At 42.4% G+C, this 13,642-nt stretch overlaps 1 long non-coding RNA gene across 1 annotated transcript; it reads right to left on the bottom strand.

Moving 5' to 3' along the window:
* Nucleotides 1–1,175: 1,175 nt before the first annotated feature.
* LOC129868021 (uncharacterized) lies at nucleotides 1,176–4,301 on the bottom strand. Its single transcript, XR_008761712.1, has 2 exons — nucleotides 4,081–4,301; nucleotides 1,176–1,797 (listed from the first exon to the last, which is right to left on the bottom strand). It is a non-coding gene; the product is annotated as an uncharacterized LOC129868021 (long non-coding RNA).
* Nucleotides 4,302–13,642: the final 9,341 nt, after the last annotated feature.

Genomic DNA, 13,642 nt, shown 5'->3' with positions numbered 1-13,642 from the left:
GAAAAAGTTAGCCTTAGCTTTCCCAGCTGACTGAGTTATATTGGTTCCTGACTTCCCTGAAAAGTTGCATATTGCTGGGGCTATTCGATGCTAATGCAAAACACCTCAAATAGTTACATAGCCTCCATGGAAATAACAGACATGAGCCAATCATGTTTACTTGTAGAATGATATAGGTTGTAAGACCTATGATTGATTTCATTTAGTTAGTTCTACCACCAACATTGCTCATTTTTAAAAGGGTTAAATATGTTGGAGTGAAGTTCAGCTTCAGTCCACAGGGGGGCTGTCAGAAGATATCTGCTTCAGTCAGAAAAACATTTGCTCATCTCTTCGGTCTCAGCTTTTATTTATTTTTATTTATTTAGCTAGCTACAGAAACGAAACCCATCCAATACACTCTGGAAATAATTACTTTTCCTAATATCATGAACATTCTTAGCTTTCCCATTCACTAAATATACTGTTAAATAACTCAAACTCACATCAAATGCCTTTAGGATACTAAACGCTAATTTATTAACATTAGCCTACCCTTATGCTGATGGAGACTAGTTAGCTGCCGCCAAACCTGTGGCTAACTCTGCTGCTGCATTTTGACTTTCTGGCTGTTCTACCGCATTTATTACTGCCTCAACCTGCTCACTTTATTTGCCTTTCGCAAGAAATTCTGGAGTATCCATATTTGCTGTGTTATTTTGAGGCATTTTACTGAGTGATGGGATTGACATCTAACCAGTGCTGTAGGGGTGGGGTCAAGGGATGAGAGCGGTCCACTGTTTTGTTATATCTCTACCAATCACAGCAGACACTGAGTCACACCAGGGGCTTCTTGCAGTGCCTGCTACTGCCAAGCATAGTATATTGGATAGTTTATTTTAGTCATTAAAATGTGCATAGCGCAAGTGATGTGTGGTTATGAAAACTCAGACTGAAATGTATATATTTTTTTCATAATAATAATAATACCATCAAAAGGGTCGGAGCTGGACCAAAAACATCCGGGGCTTCACTACTGGCCAAAGGCTGGGTTGGGCCAACATACTGCTTCTGGTCAAGATACATGTACTTTTTATATACTGCATGCATTGAATGCCAGCCTATAAGTGTCCTGAATAAGCTGTTTGGATTGTTCTGTGTCAGGTGTGACGTGTCAGAGAAGAGATCAGACAAGGCATCAATAGAATCTATTTATTGCAAAGCTACAGAGGATTCTCAGATATTGACAGGCATTGGTTTTGAAAAAGCATTTGGTGGCAGCAGCCAGGTAAACAAAACCAAAGACTGCAAACAGGATTATAAAACCACTGTCATTTGTGTGAACTATCCCTTTAAACACAGAATGAGGAAAATAAAACAGGCAGTGCAATTGTGGATATTAAAAGTTTACAATGATTGTGTGCTTTGTTCAATAATACATTTTGTGGATAAATTAAACAGTTTATGCCCTTTTTTTATACAGTGTTCTGATGTCCTTTTACAATCTCTTCTCCTTTTACAATCTCTTTTTCCTGCTTAATCCTGGTCCTTTCATCCCTCTCTCGCTGTCTATTGTGTTCCATTAATTGTAGTCTTTCTTTCTCGAGCTCCTGTCTTCGTTCTTCTTCCATCTTTTGTTCTGTTTCCAGTCTCACGTTCTTAGCAAGGAGTTGGTTGTAATCGTTTTCAGTCGTCTTTCCCTTCTTCACTTTCTTTTTTTCCGTTTTGGTTTGATTGAGGTCTTTCTCTGCCTTATCCGCTCGGTTTTTTGATTTATCTCCACCCATTCTCTTGTTGATCTTGAAGGTCTCTGACTTTCTTAGAGATGAGATATGAAAATAACCAAAAACAGACAGTGAATGCTTTTGCTCTGGAAACAGTATTTTCTGTACTGTATATTTATTTGGTACTGTTTCCTGAAGAAAATGTGTGTGCCTGCTTCGACTACATTTTGTTTTGATAAATGTGTTCTTAGCCTCAGTAGAAGCTATTAAGGTATTTGTGATCAAACATGCATCTCAACTCTGACCCAACAGCATGACTAAACAGGATGGTCGAACAAAACTAACTTTGTAATTTCTTTAAATACCTTGAGACAATATAACTGCCACCAGCCTCTTTGTTTCTAATCTAGAAACACTGTAAATAATGTATTCTTAATTGATTTGCCTAGTTAAATAAAGTTTGGGGGGGAAAAAATAAAATTTGATGGTGAAAATCAAACAAGGCTAATTATGTTTCTTTAATACCTTGAGACAATAATTCTAATCTACAAACACTGTAAATAAACATTTGTAAATAATTTGTTCTTAATTGACTTGCCTAGTTAAATAAAAGTTTAAAATAAAACATATTGATGGTGAAAATCAATTTTCTCATCTGTCTGTTCAAGTGAAATGGTGCTGGCAGTATAAAGTAGTAGTCATGCTGTCTTCCTCTGAATCTCTTTCCAAGTTGGGGGAGTTGTAAATACGATATGATTGCGTTCAAGTGCTTTTGAAGTCACAACAATGCTTCAGTAGATTATAGCATAAAGATCACTCAATGTTTTAAATTATTTTCACTGCATCAGGAATAGCATACACAAATGTATCGGCTTTTACAGCCTTCATCGGTGGTTAGGTACAACTTTATTCCAATTCAAAACAACGTTTGTAAAGAACCGATGAGCAGCAGGTGCTTCTAATCAGGGTTGCCATTCATCTGCCAATCAGGGATGTGGCTTCTCTGGTCTACCTGTATACAAGTTACAATCACAAAGAAATACAGAATTATAGGGTATGGGGGCGGGCCTAATGGGAAACTCACAAATCAAATCGCCCCGTGTGTCAAATCGCCCCACTAATGTCAATTCATGAAATAACCCACCAGAAAGGACATTAGGCAAAGCCGTTAAGAAATATGTTGGGCAACTCAAATTATATGCAAAATCTGATATGGACAGTGTTCTTGTATAGCGGTCTAAATGTGGGGAAATCTCATTCTTCATTTAAACCGTGTGGAGATACAGAATGTCACTTATTCATCCACATGGCTTCTCTTTGGAGTAATTTGTTGTCATGGTCACCTCTACTTGGTGGATGAACGTTTTTGATCCGAACGCAACGCAATTCATTAATAGAATGATTGTGTTCTGTGTTCTATAAAGTGTCTCTCAACTAGCGAGGTGATGTCTTGACGTCTAATCGTAGATTTATGTTCTCCAAGACGTACTTTCAAGGCGCGAGATGTTTTGCCAAACTATTTCTCATTACAAGAACACTAACATATAAATAACTCCTTTAGTAGTGAAAGTTATACATGACTTTATCTCATAGGTCCTAGAAGTCTGAGGGCAACAACGTTTCCTTATTCCTTATAACGAACATTTCCTTATGGCGCTACAAGAGGTACAAGGGAATCATCCTTTTATGAATGTCTCTTTTCTCTGACCACATCTGATTGAACCAATATGTTTGATAGATTTATTGATCGTTTATAGGTAAATAAAGATGGATTCTGGAAGGCAGAATTTAAAGAGGAATCTGGTAATAATATGTGCCAATGTTGATTGACAACAGACTTGAAGCCATTATGGCTATCAAAATGTGCGAAATAAAATAAGCGAAATAAACGCTTATTTGTTTGTAAATGTAAAAAAAAGCAATGTATTGATTAAAAACATGGTTAAAACTATAATGCAGATGTCATGGACTGTCAGTCCTGGCATCTAGAGCACTTTAGAATTCGAGAAGGATTACATTTCCCTCGTCCCATCCCTCAGTTGTAGACCATAATAACTGGAGGGACGGACAATGTTATTTCTCAAAGATCAATTAAAGTTAGAATCTACATTTGGTGAAACAGCGCCAGCGCCGTTGATATTGTTTTAGTGATGAAACGGAGGAGAGGAGCGTCCAGCAGTGTTTTTTTTGTTGCAATGATGTCCGATGGAAAAAAACGGTGTTTTGTTTGAAGTAACTTCTTCGTTGTTGTAATATCACAATCGGACGTGCCAGTTTCACCAAATACGGATTGTAGCTTTAATGATTGCCCAGTAAAGGTTTTGCTAAGCAACCATTTAAGCCTACATTTGAAATTAAATAAGGGTTAGTAGCCTACCTTAAGACAACGAAGTTTGCCGATGGATGTCAAACAGACAAAAATTACAAGAAGATGTTCAAAATAGAAGCCAGGTATACAACATACGTATATGTGTTTACCAAGATGTAGACGGGGTGTTACACCCTGTTTTATAGACAAAATCACAGAGTTTCTAAACCCAGAGGCGCAACATCGCGAGATTTCCAGGAACTCTTCTGAAATAGACTAAACAGAACATGCCGAGGTTTGGGGCTTGAGAAGTCAATGAGAGAAGTGAGAAAATCTTCATTAGTTGGTAATTTTCTCGAAATCAAAAGGCACAACCTAGATTCGAGACATTTTCTTAAGTAGTTGAACCTGTTATTACAGCAACCTCGTGAAAGTGATGAACTGACACGTTTTCATTTTCGTCAAAAACAAGTTTATATCGAAGCAGTGCCTTTGAGTTGACGGCCTGCACATGCGCAGTTCGGCGTGAGACGCCCATTAGATCCGATGACTTGCTTCTCTACGTATGAGCTCTGCTAGCCAACGTCGCCATGACATCGCCTACAAGTGTTATCTTGGATTTCTATCGAAGAAGCGGTTTTCCCCTATCTTCATACGGTCTTTGACCAAATCTCTCTTGTAAAACAACCCCTACACTCTTCTTGTAAATTACATGACTACAAGTCAGTCTCTGTGTCTGTTAAACTGTAACACTGGAGACAGAGCTCATCCTAGTGGATACAGACTGCTACAGTAGACTACTGGTGGTCATGGAGTTGATCTGCTTTGTATGCTAATTTGAGTACAGTACAACTCCAGTACAATGTCCATGCACTGATGGGTGAAGGTGAATATAAACTTTATTACATTGTCCTTACTGCAGAGTAAGTTTTTGATTGTTATTCTGTACCTACATGAATAACAATGTAATCATTGGTAAACCTTGAATAATGGACCTAGGCATTCAGTTGGAAAATAAATTCCAATAAGGCCTACATCATCAAATTCTAAAACCATGAAAAATAACAGAAACAGAGCATCACTTAAAGGGGAATGGAAACACTTCAGGAAGTAAATCTAAGAGATGTATTCAATCCACTAATCTTAAACGTGCATTTAACATTAAAAAATCTCTATATTTAGTATTTTGATCGTCAACAAGGTTTAGTTGAGCTACGGTCAGCGGCATTTTGAATTGCCATAGTAACGACTGACGCCGGTGCGTCACTGGCAGGAATCAGCTAATTGTCCGTGGTATTGAGTTGTCGCGCAGAGAGTGAATGGAAGAGAGTGATGTCAGGTGAAGACAACGATGATGACAATAACAAGTAGTAATTCAAACAAACTGTATAGCGTCAGGCTGTACGAATTGTCTCCAAGAAGAATTCCTCGGTAAACTAACATCGGCCTACCCAAGGACCCACAACTTTTGAAGAAATGGCTTCATGTCCTGAAGAGAAGGACGTTTTCTGCTGTTTTCACCCAATTTGTCCAACTTATCACCTCTAAAATGTCAATAAACCACTCTAAAGAGTTTGTGTATTGAATTTACCACAGGTGGACTCCAATCAAGTTGTAGAAACATCTCAAGGATGATCAATGGAAACAGGATGCACATAAGCTCAATTTCCAGTCTCATAGCAAATGGTCTGAATTTCTTACGTAAATAAGGTATTTCTGTTTTTAATAAATAAAAATAATTTTGCTTTGTCGTTATGGGGTATTGTGTGTAGATTAGGTACATTTTTAAAAATAGTGTAACGACCCTGGGTTTATAAGCGCGGAAATCGACTCTGCCGCTGGAGCATGCTTTTGCGGCACAGTCGATAGCGCGCCGGACCTCGGGCTAGAAGGTCGAGGGTTCGAGACCTGCTCCCTGCTGTTTCATTACACTGGTGTCAGAAGTGATCGGACCTCGCATCCACGACAGTGCGTGTGCTTGGCCGGTGAGCGCGTTCCTGTAAGACGTAAAGTCGCAAGCTAGCGCGAGGACGCGCTCTTTGAAAGGAGGGAGTAGTGTAACGACCCTGGGTTTATAAGCGCGGAAATCGACTCTGCCGCTCGAGCATGCTTTTGCGGCACAGTCGATAGTGCGCCGGACCTCGGTGCAGCGTGGTGGGCTAGGAGGTCGAGGGTTCGAGACCTGCTCCCTGCTGTTTCATTACAATACATTTTAGAATAAGGATGTAAAGTAACAACATGTGGAAAAAGTCAAGGGGTCTGAATACTTTCCAAATGCACTGTACTGATGGAAATAAGAAGGTAGAGATGCTGGATGGGGTTAAATAATTAAAGGAAAGAGTGGAGACATAAGCAGGGCTAGAGGTGAGGTGACAGGCTCGTAGGAGGAGAATTAGAGGCCCTGTTAGAAGCAACAAGATTATCACGGCTGTTGAAAGGAGAGGACCAAGGTGCAGCGTGGTGAGCGTACATTTTCTTTATTAAATCAAAATGACGCCGAACAAAAACAATACACTACAAAACCAAACCGTGAAGCTCAAAGGATAAGTGCCCTAAACAAAGTCAACTTCCCACAAACACAGGTGGAAAAAAGGGATACCTAAGTAGGGTCGCAATCAGAGACAATGATAGACAGCTGACTCTGAGAACCACACCCGGCCAAACACAAAGAAATACAACATAAAACATAGAATACCCACCCCAACTCACGCCCTGACCAAACCAAAATAGAGACATAAAAAGGATCTCTAAGGTCAGGGCGTGACAAAGATGTACAGAAAATTGTATTTGAAGATATTCCATTGTAGGAGATGAATAGAGGAATTACTTTGAAAACAGACTAAGTTGAAACCTAGGGCCACATGGGAAATATGGGAATGGCCACATGGGAATAGCAGGTATACTAAAATCTGGGGATTATATAATAGTGCATGTTAAGGCCCACCAAAGGGGCACGTGGACAGAGGACCAAGAGATGGCAAGGGGGAAGTCTGTTTAATGATGGGAGGCGGTGGATAAATAGATCCCAGGGGAAAGAGACTTGTACCTCAAGAATGTTTATTTTACCTTTATTTAACTAGGCAAGCCAGTTAGGAACAAATTCTTATTGACAATGGTAGCCTAGGAACAGTGGGTTAACTGCCTTGTTCAGAATGACAAATTTTTACCTTGTCAGCTCGGGGATTCAATCTAGCAATCTTTCGGTTACTGGGCCAACGCTCTAACCACTAGGCTACCTGCCGCCCCTGTCTATGTGTAGAGGGAGTGTTGACCCAGCTGTTGAGGTACAAAAAGGAGACAAGTCACATAGAAGCCAATGTGATGAGCCATGCATCAGGGAAACACTACTTATTTTCATTACATTGGGTACGTAATGAGTTCTAGTGTGACATTTGTCAGGAGTAATGTGGTCTCCAGGATTATTAACAAAGAGTACAGTCCTATGGGGAAGTCTCTGCATGGACGCTTATGTTAATCAGGTTAATACGTTTTTTTTTTAAATTGTGATTTGACGTATGCACAGGCTTTACTGTGACTAGGCCAACACGCCAGGCTACCAGTGAAGGGGTTAAAGGAATCCTGGTAGATGCCTTCAGCGACCTAGGGGTGCCAAAAATAAATTTGGGGTAAGGGATCCCTGGAATCCTTACAAAAATAAACATTTTGAATGGAGAGAGCGGAGGTCGTACGCTGAAGCAAAAGGATTGGATGAGTAGTTAAGTTTTGCTTTTTGTTTGTTGCTTGCTTTTCCTGTAGGGTCCTGCTTGTTTTGTGTGGGCGTTTTAAAATAGATATAAAATATTAAAAATATTGCGCAAGGAAATTATATGTGTACGCTAAACGAAACAGTAGAAACAATTTACTAAAGGAGGAACGCACAACTAAAATAGACATATAATGTGGTGTATCAGACGTTGTGAGTCGAGTACAGCTGGTGAGTTTAATAATGCAATGAACATGGAGCGATACAAGACAAGAGTAGTGTCTGGACATGAAACACAGTTCCATTCCCCAGGCAGTATTGATTAAGGGAGTGACAGAAAAAAAGGGGAGGTAATCAGTGAAGTAACGGAGTCCAGGTGTGTCTCATAATGAGGCGGAGTTGCGCATAACGATGGTGCCAAGTGTGCGTATTGATTGTTGTCAGAGCCAGTGATTAGTAAACCGGTGACGTCGAGTGCCGGAGAGGGGGAGAGGCAAGAGACGTGACAGTAACCCCCCCAGACCTGCTGGAATAGTGCCTCAGCGACCTGGAGAGCAGTAGAGAGACCAGAGAGGGGGATGAAACGACAGGATTTTGAGAATCAATCCATAACCAACCAAAATGGTGGTGAAACCGTCAGATGGGAGATCAGTGACAAATCAAGGGATAGATGAGACCAGAGCCGCTGAGGCACAGGAAGGGGGAGGAGTTTCCCTGCTGGAGCGTGCCAGGGGGATTTAGTCACCAATATTTCTCAGAGATGGAGGGGGACCCCACCCTTGAGGTGAGAGGAGAGGCGATGGTGCTAAAGTTCCTGATGAAACAGTGATAAAAGTTGTCAAACCCCAAAAACCATTGTAACTCCTTTATTGTGGTTGGGACTGGCCATGACCTGACCGCATCTACCTTCTTAACGTCCATCACTCCTTGCGGGCTGATCTGGTAGCCTAGAAAGGAGACAGCTTCCTAATGAAATTGACACTTCTCTACCTTGACCAATAGTTCGTTGGCCAGGAGACGTTCTAGGACCACTCGGACGTGAGCGATTTGATCCTCCAAGGTAGCCGAGTAGACCAGGATGTCATCGATATACACGACCACCTGGCGTCCGAGCATGTCCCGGAACACCTCGTTGACGATGCCTGGAACACTAAGCCCAAAGGCATCACCAAGTACTCGTAGTGACCAGACATCATGCTGAAAACTGTCTTCCATTCATCCCCCTCCCGGATGCAGATGAGATTGTATGCACTCCGCAGGTCCAATTTGGTAAAGAACCGGACCCCGTGGAGCTGTTCCATGGTTGCCGGCACCAACGGGAGAGGGTAACGGTATTTTGTGGTGATCTCATTCAGTCCTCTAATAAATACACGGGCGTAATCCTCCATCATTCTTCGCCACAAAGAAGAAGCCTGCAGACGCAGGAGAGGTGGACGTGGGTATTAAACCTTGTTGGAGCGCCTCATGGATGTGCTCCTCCATGGCCTTGGTTTCAGCCACCGACAGAGGGTAGATGAGTCTGCGCAGGGGCGCAGAGCCTGCAAGCAGGTTGATGGCACAGTCCTAGGGGCGATGAGGAGGGAGACGGGTACCGCGGGTTTTGGAAAAACCTCCCGCAGGTCCTGGTATACAGTTGAAGTCGGAAGTTTACATAGGTTGGAGTCATTAAAACCCATTCCTCAACCACTCCACAAATGTCTTGTTGACAAACTATAGTTTTGGCAAGTCGATTAGGACATCTACTTTGTGCATGACAAGTCATTTTTCCAACAATTGTTAACAGATAGATTATTTCACTTGTATCACAATTCCAGTGGGTCAGAAGTTTACATACACTAAGTTGACTGTGCCTTTAAACAGCTTGGAAAATTCCAGAAAATGATGTCATGGCTTTAGAAGCTTCTGATAGGCTGATTGACATCATTTGAGTCAATTGGAGGTGTACATGTGGATGTATTTCAAGGCCTACCTTCAAACTCAGTGCCTCTTTGCTTGACATCATGGGAAAATCTAAAGAAAATCAGCCAAGACTTCCACAAGTCTGGTTCATCCTTGGGAGCAATTTCCAAACGCCTGAAGGTACCACGTTCATCTGTACAAACAATAGTACGCAAGTATAAACACCATGGGACTACGCAGCCGTCATACTGCTCAGGAAGGAGACGCATTCTGTCTCCTAGAGATGAACGTACTTTGGTGCGAAAAGTGCAAATCAATCCCAGAACAACAGCAAAGGACCTTGTGAAGATGCTGGAGGAAACAGGTACAAAAGTATCTATATCCACAGTAAAACGAGTCCTATATCGACATAACCTGAAAGGCCGCTCAGCAAGGAAGAAGCCACTGCTCCAAAACCGCCATTAAAAAGCCAGACTACGGTTTGCAAATGCACATGGGTACAAAGACCGTACTTTTTGGAGAAATTTCCTCTGGTCTGATGAAACAAATAGAACTGTTTGGCCATAATGAACATCGTTATGTTTGGAGAAAAAAATAGGGAGGCTTGCAAGCCGAAGAACACCATCCTAACCTTGAAGCACGGGGGTGGCAGCTTCATGTTGTGGGGGTGCTTTGCTGCAGGAGGGACAGGTGCACTTCACAAAATAGATGGCTTCATGAGGAAGAACAATTATGGGGATATATTGAAGCAACCTCTCAAGACAGTCAGGAAGTTAAAGCTCGGTCACAAATGGGTCTTCCAAATGGACAATGACCCCAAGCATACTTCCAAAGTTGTGGCAAAATGGCTTAAGGACAATAAAGTCAAGGTACTGGAGTGGCCATCACAAAGCCCTGACCTCAATCCTGTAGAAAATTTGTGGGCAGAACTGAAAAAGCAAGTGTGAGCAAGGAGGCCTACAAACCTGACTCAATTACACCAGCTCGGATAGGAGGAATGGGCCAAAATTCACCCAACTTATTGTGGGAAGCTTGTGGAAGGCTACCCGAAACATTTGACCCAAGTTAAACAATTTAAAGGCAATGCTACCAAATACTAATTGAGTGTATGTAAACTGCTGACCCACTGGGAATGTGATGTAAGAAATAAAAGTTGAAATAAATCATGCTCTCCTATTATTCTGACATTTCACATTCTTAAAATAAAGTGGTGATCCTAACTGACTAAAACAGGGAATTTTTACTAGGATTAAATATCAGGAATAGTGTAAAACTGAGTTTAAATGTATTTGGCTAAGGTGTATGTAAACTTCCGACTTCAACTGTACCTCCGGGATATTGGACTGAAGGGCAACCACAGGACTTTCAAATGACGTGGAACCACAGGGGACGGGAAAGCAGGTCCTCCGGCATCCGGGTGCCCAGTCTGATTTTCATCCTCGACCATGAGATGGTGGGATTATGGCGTTGGAGACATGGGAGGCCGAGGATAATCTTGTGAGCTGGTGCACTAATGATGAAGGGAATGTTCTCCTGATGGATATGGATGAGGGTGAGTTGTGTGATGTGTATGATGGTCCCGGATCCTAGTGGCCGATTATCAAGGGCTTGAACCATAAATGGAGAGGAGAGCGGGTATAAGGTGATGTTAAGAGAGGAGACAAGGGTCTGGTCAATAAAGTTCCGTGCGGCACCGGAATCCACTAGCGCGGACAGTCAACTAGTGTGATCGACACTAAAATGGTCACGTGACCATCCCTCTGCTCTCGTGGATCCCGTGTTAGGACATACCGAACACTGCTGAAGTTGGTGCCCTCCTTGACCACAATAGGGACAGAACTCCAGCTGTCTCCGTCGCTTCGTCACGTGGAGGCGTGTGACCCCTACCTACATGGGTTCAGGCTGTGATACAGACTAGTCACTTAGGGAGGGAGAGAAACGATGAGGGTACCGACGCTCCCGAAGTAGGTTATCCAAACGGATGGCCATCCCAATGAGTGTCCAAGGAGGTGTTGTCCTCTCGACATGCCAGTTCCGTCTGGACCTCCTCACAAAGTCCTCTTTTGAATAGCTTAAGGAGCACCAGCTCATTCCAGCCGCTGGATGCTGCTACTGTCCGGGAGGTGAGCGTGTACTCGGCAGCAGTCTGGTCATCCTGAAGTAGATGCTCACACCCCCCCTCTGCCTTCCAGTGGATGATCGAAGATACCTCTGAACAGAGCCATGAACCCCTCATACGAAGCCAGCTGCTCCTCTCCTCCAGACGGCTGTAGCCCACTCCAACGCCCTCCCAGTCATCAGAGAAATAACCGTGGTAACCTTGGACCTCTCGGTGGTGGGGGCTCCCATCTGGTGTGAAAAATAGAGGGAGCACTAGAGTAGGAAGCCACGGAATTTAGATGGGGTTCCATCATATTTGTCTGGGAAGAACAAACGGGCATCTCTGACCTGTGTGGACTGCTGAATGGACTGGCATGCTGGCTTGCTGGGTCGACTGGCGGTAGAGTATCCTCCGCAAGTTGAAGGCAACACTTCTCGGGTATGTTCGAGACGTTGAAGACCGCAGAGAACCTCTTCCATAGCCATCTCCAGTTGCGCCAGCTGGTCGTGGTGTTGACGAAGTAGGTATCCCTGTTTGTCGACCGTCTGGGAGATGTTCTGATTTCCTGCTGCTTCCATTTGTAGAGGCAGTATTCTATAACAGAGTCGAGAAGCAAGTGGTGAGTTTAATAACGCGATGAACATGGACCGATACAAAACGAGAGTAGGGTCTGGACATGAAACATATAATCAATACTGCCTGGGGAATGGAACTAAGGGAGTGACAGATATAAAGGAGGTAATCAGTGAAGTTGATGGAGTCCAGGTGTGTCTCATAATGAGGCACAGGTGCGCATAACGATGTTGCCAGGTGTGCATAATGATGGTTGTCAGAGCCAGTGATTAGTAAACCGGCAACGTCGAGTGCCGCAGAGGAGGAGCAGGACCAGGAGAAGACGTGACAAGGTGAGTGCTCAGGTTTAGGAGGACAGGTAATAAAAGGATGAGAAGAGCTAAATAAATGGTTAGAAAGACTAGAATTTGAAAATAGTAGTGACTTGTTTGACCATACATGTCCGAATAAGACAGGGTCAGCAGATTCATCGCTGCAACTTAGGGAGGAAATTAATGTGGTAGCGAATAAGTGTACAACAGGGTTTCTATGGGAACAAGAGCAAGAGGCTAACATGATAACTAGGGCCTACTACACTGGTGGAGGAAAGGTCAGAGGTTGCAGGCAGTTTAGTAAACATGTTAACCAAAGATACACCCTCCTGAATGTTCATGACAAACAACAGATGTATGGAATGGGTCACAAGGTTAGGAATCGTATGAAAGATACTAATAATTCACAGCAGACAGTATCTGGTGTAAAAGACTGTTCTCATTATGTGTAGAAACCAGGGTCTAGCCCTCAAACTTCTGCCATCTTGACCCTGGTACCTCAGAATAAAAACACAAACTCATGCTATGGAATGCGGTCTTATTAAGATTTACCACCCAAGGCATCATAAATCTTCTGTCAGCATTAAGCCCCCAGAGGCCAATTCTCAGTAGAACACACACAGATGACAGTGTTCTAAGAACCCTCTTCTGTTGCATAAAACAATAATTTAATGCAATAACAGTATTTATAACATAATCTTCTAATTTCTCTTACAAAAGGTTAATCGCAGTGGTGGGAAAAGTACCCAATTGTCATACTTGGGTAAAAGTAAAGATACCTTAACAGAAAATGACTCAAGTAGAAGGGAAAGTCACCCAGTTAAATATTACTTGACTTAAAGTCAAAGTATTTGGTTTGAAATAAACTTAAGTATGTTTTAGCAACTACATTTACTTTTGATACTTAAGTAGTAAAAGTATAAATATTTTCAAATTCCTTATATTAAGCAAACCAGACGGCATAATTTTCTTGATTAATTTTTTTTTTAATGAATAGCCAAGGGCACACTCCAACACTCAGACATCATTTTCAAATGAAGCATT

Source organism: Salvelinus fontinalis, chromosome 13 (assembly GCF_029448725.1).
Source record: "Salvelinus fontinalis isolate EN_2023a chromosome 13, ASM2944872v1, whole genome shotgun sequence".
Taxonomy (NCBI): domain Eukaryota; kingdom Metazoa; phylum Chordata; class Actinopteri; order Salmoniformes; family Salmonidae; genus Salvelinus; species Salvelinus fontinalis.
This window is presented reverse-complemented; position numbering and strand designations above follow the sequence as displayed.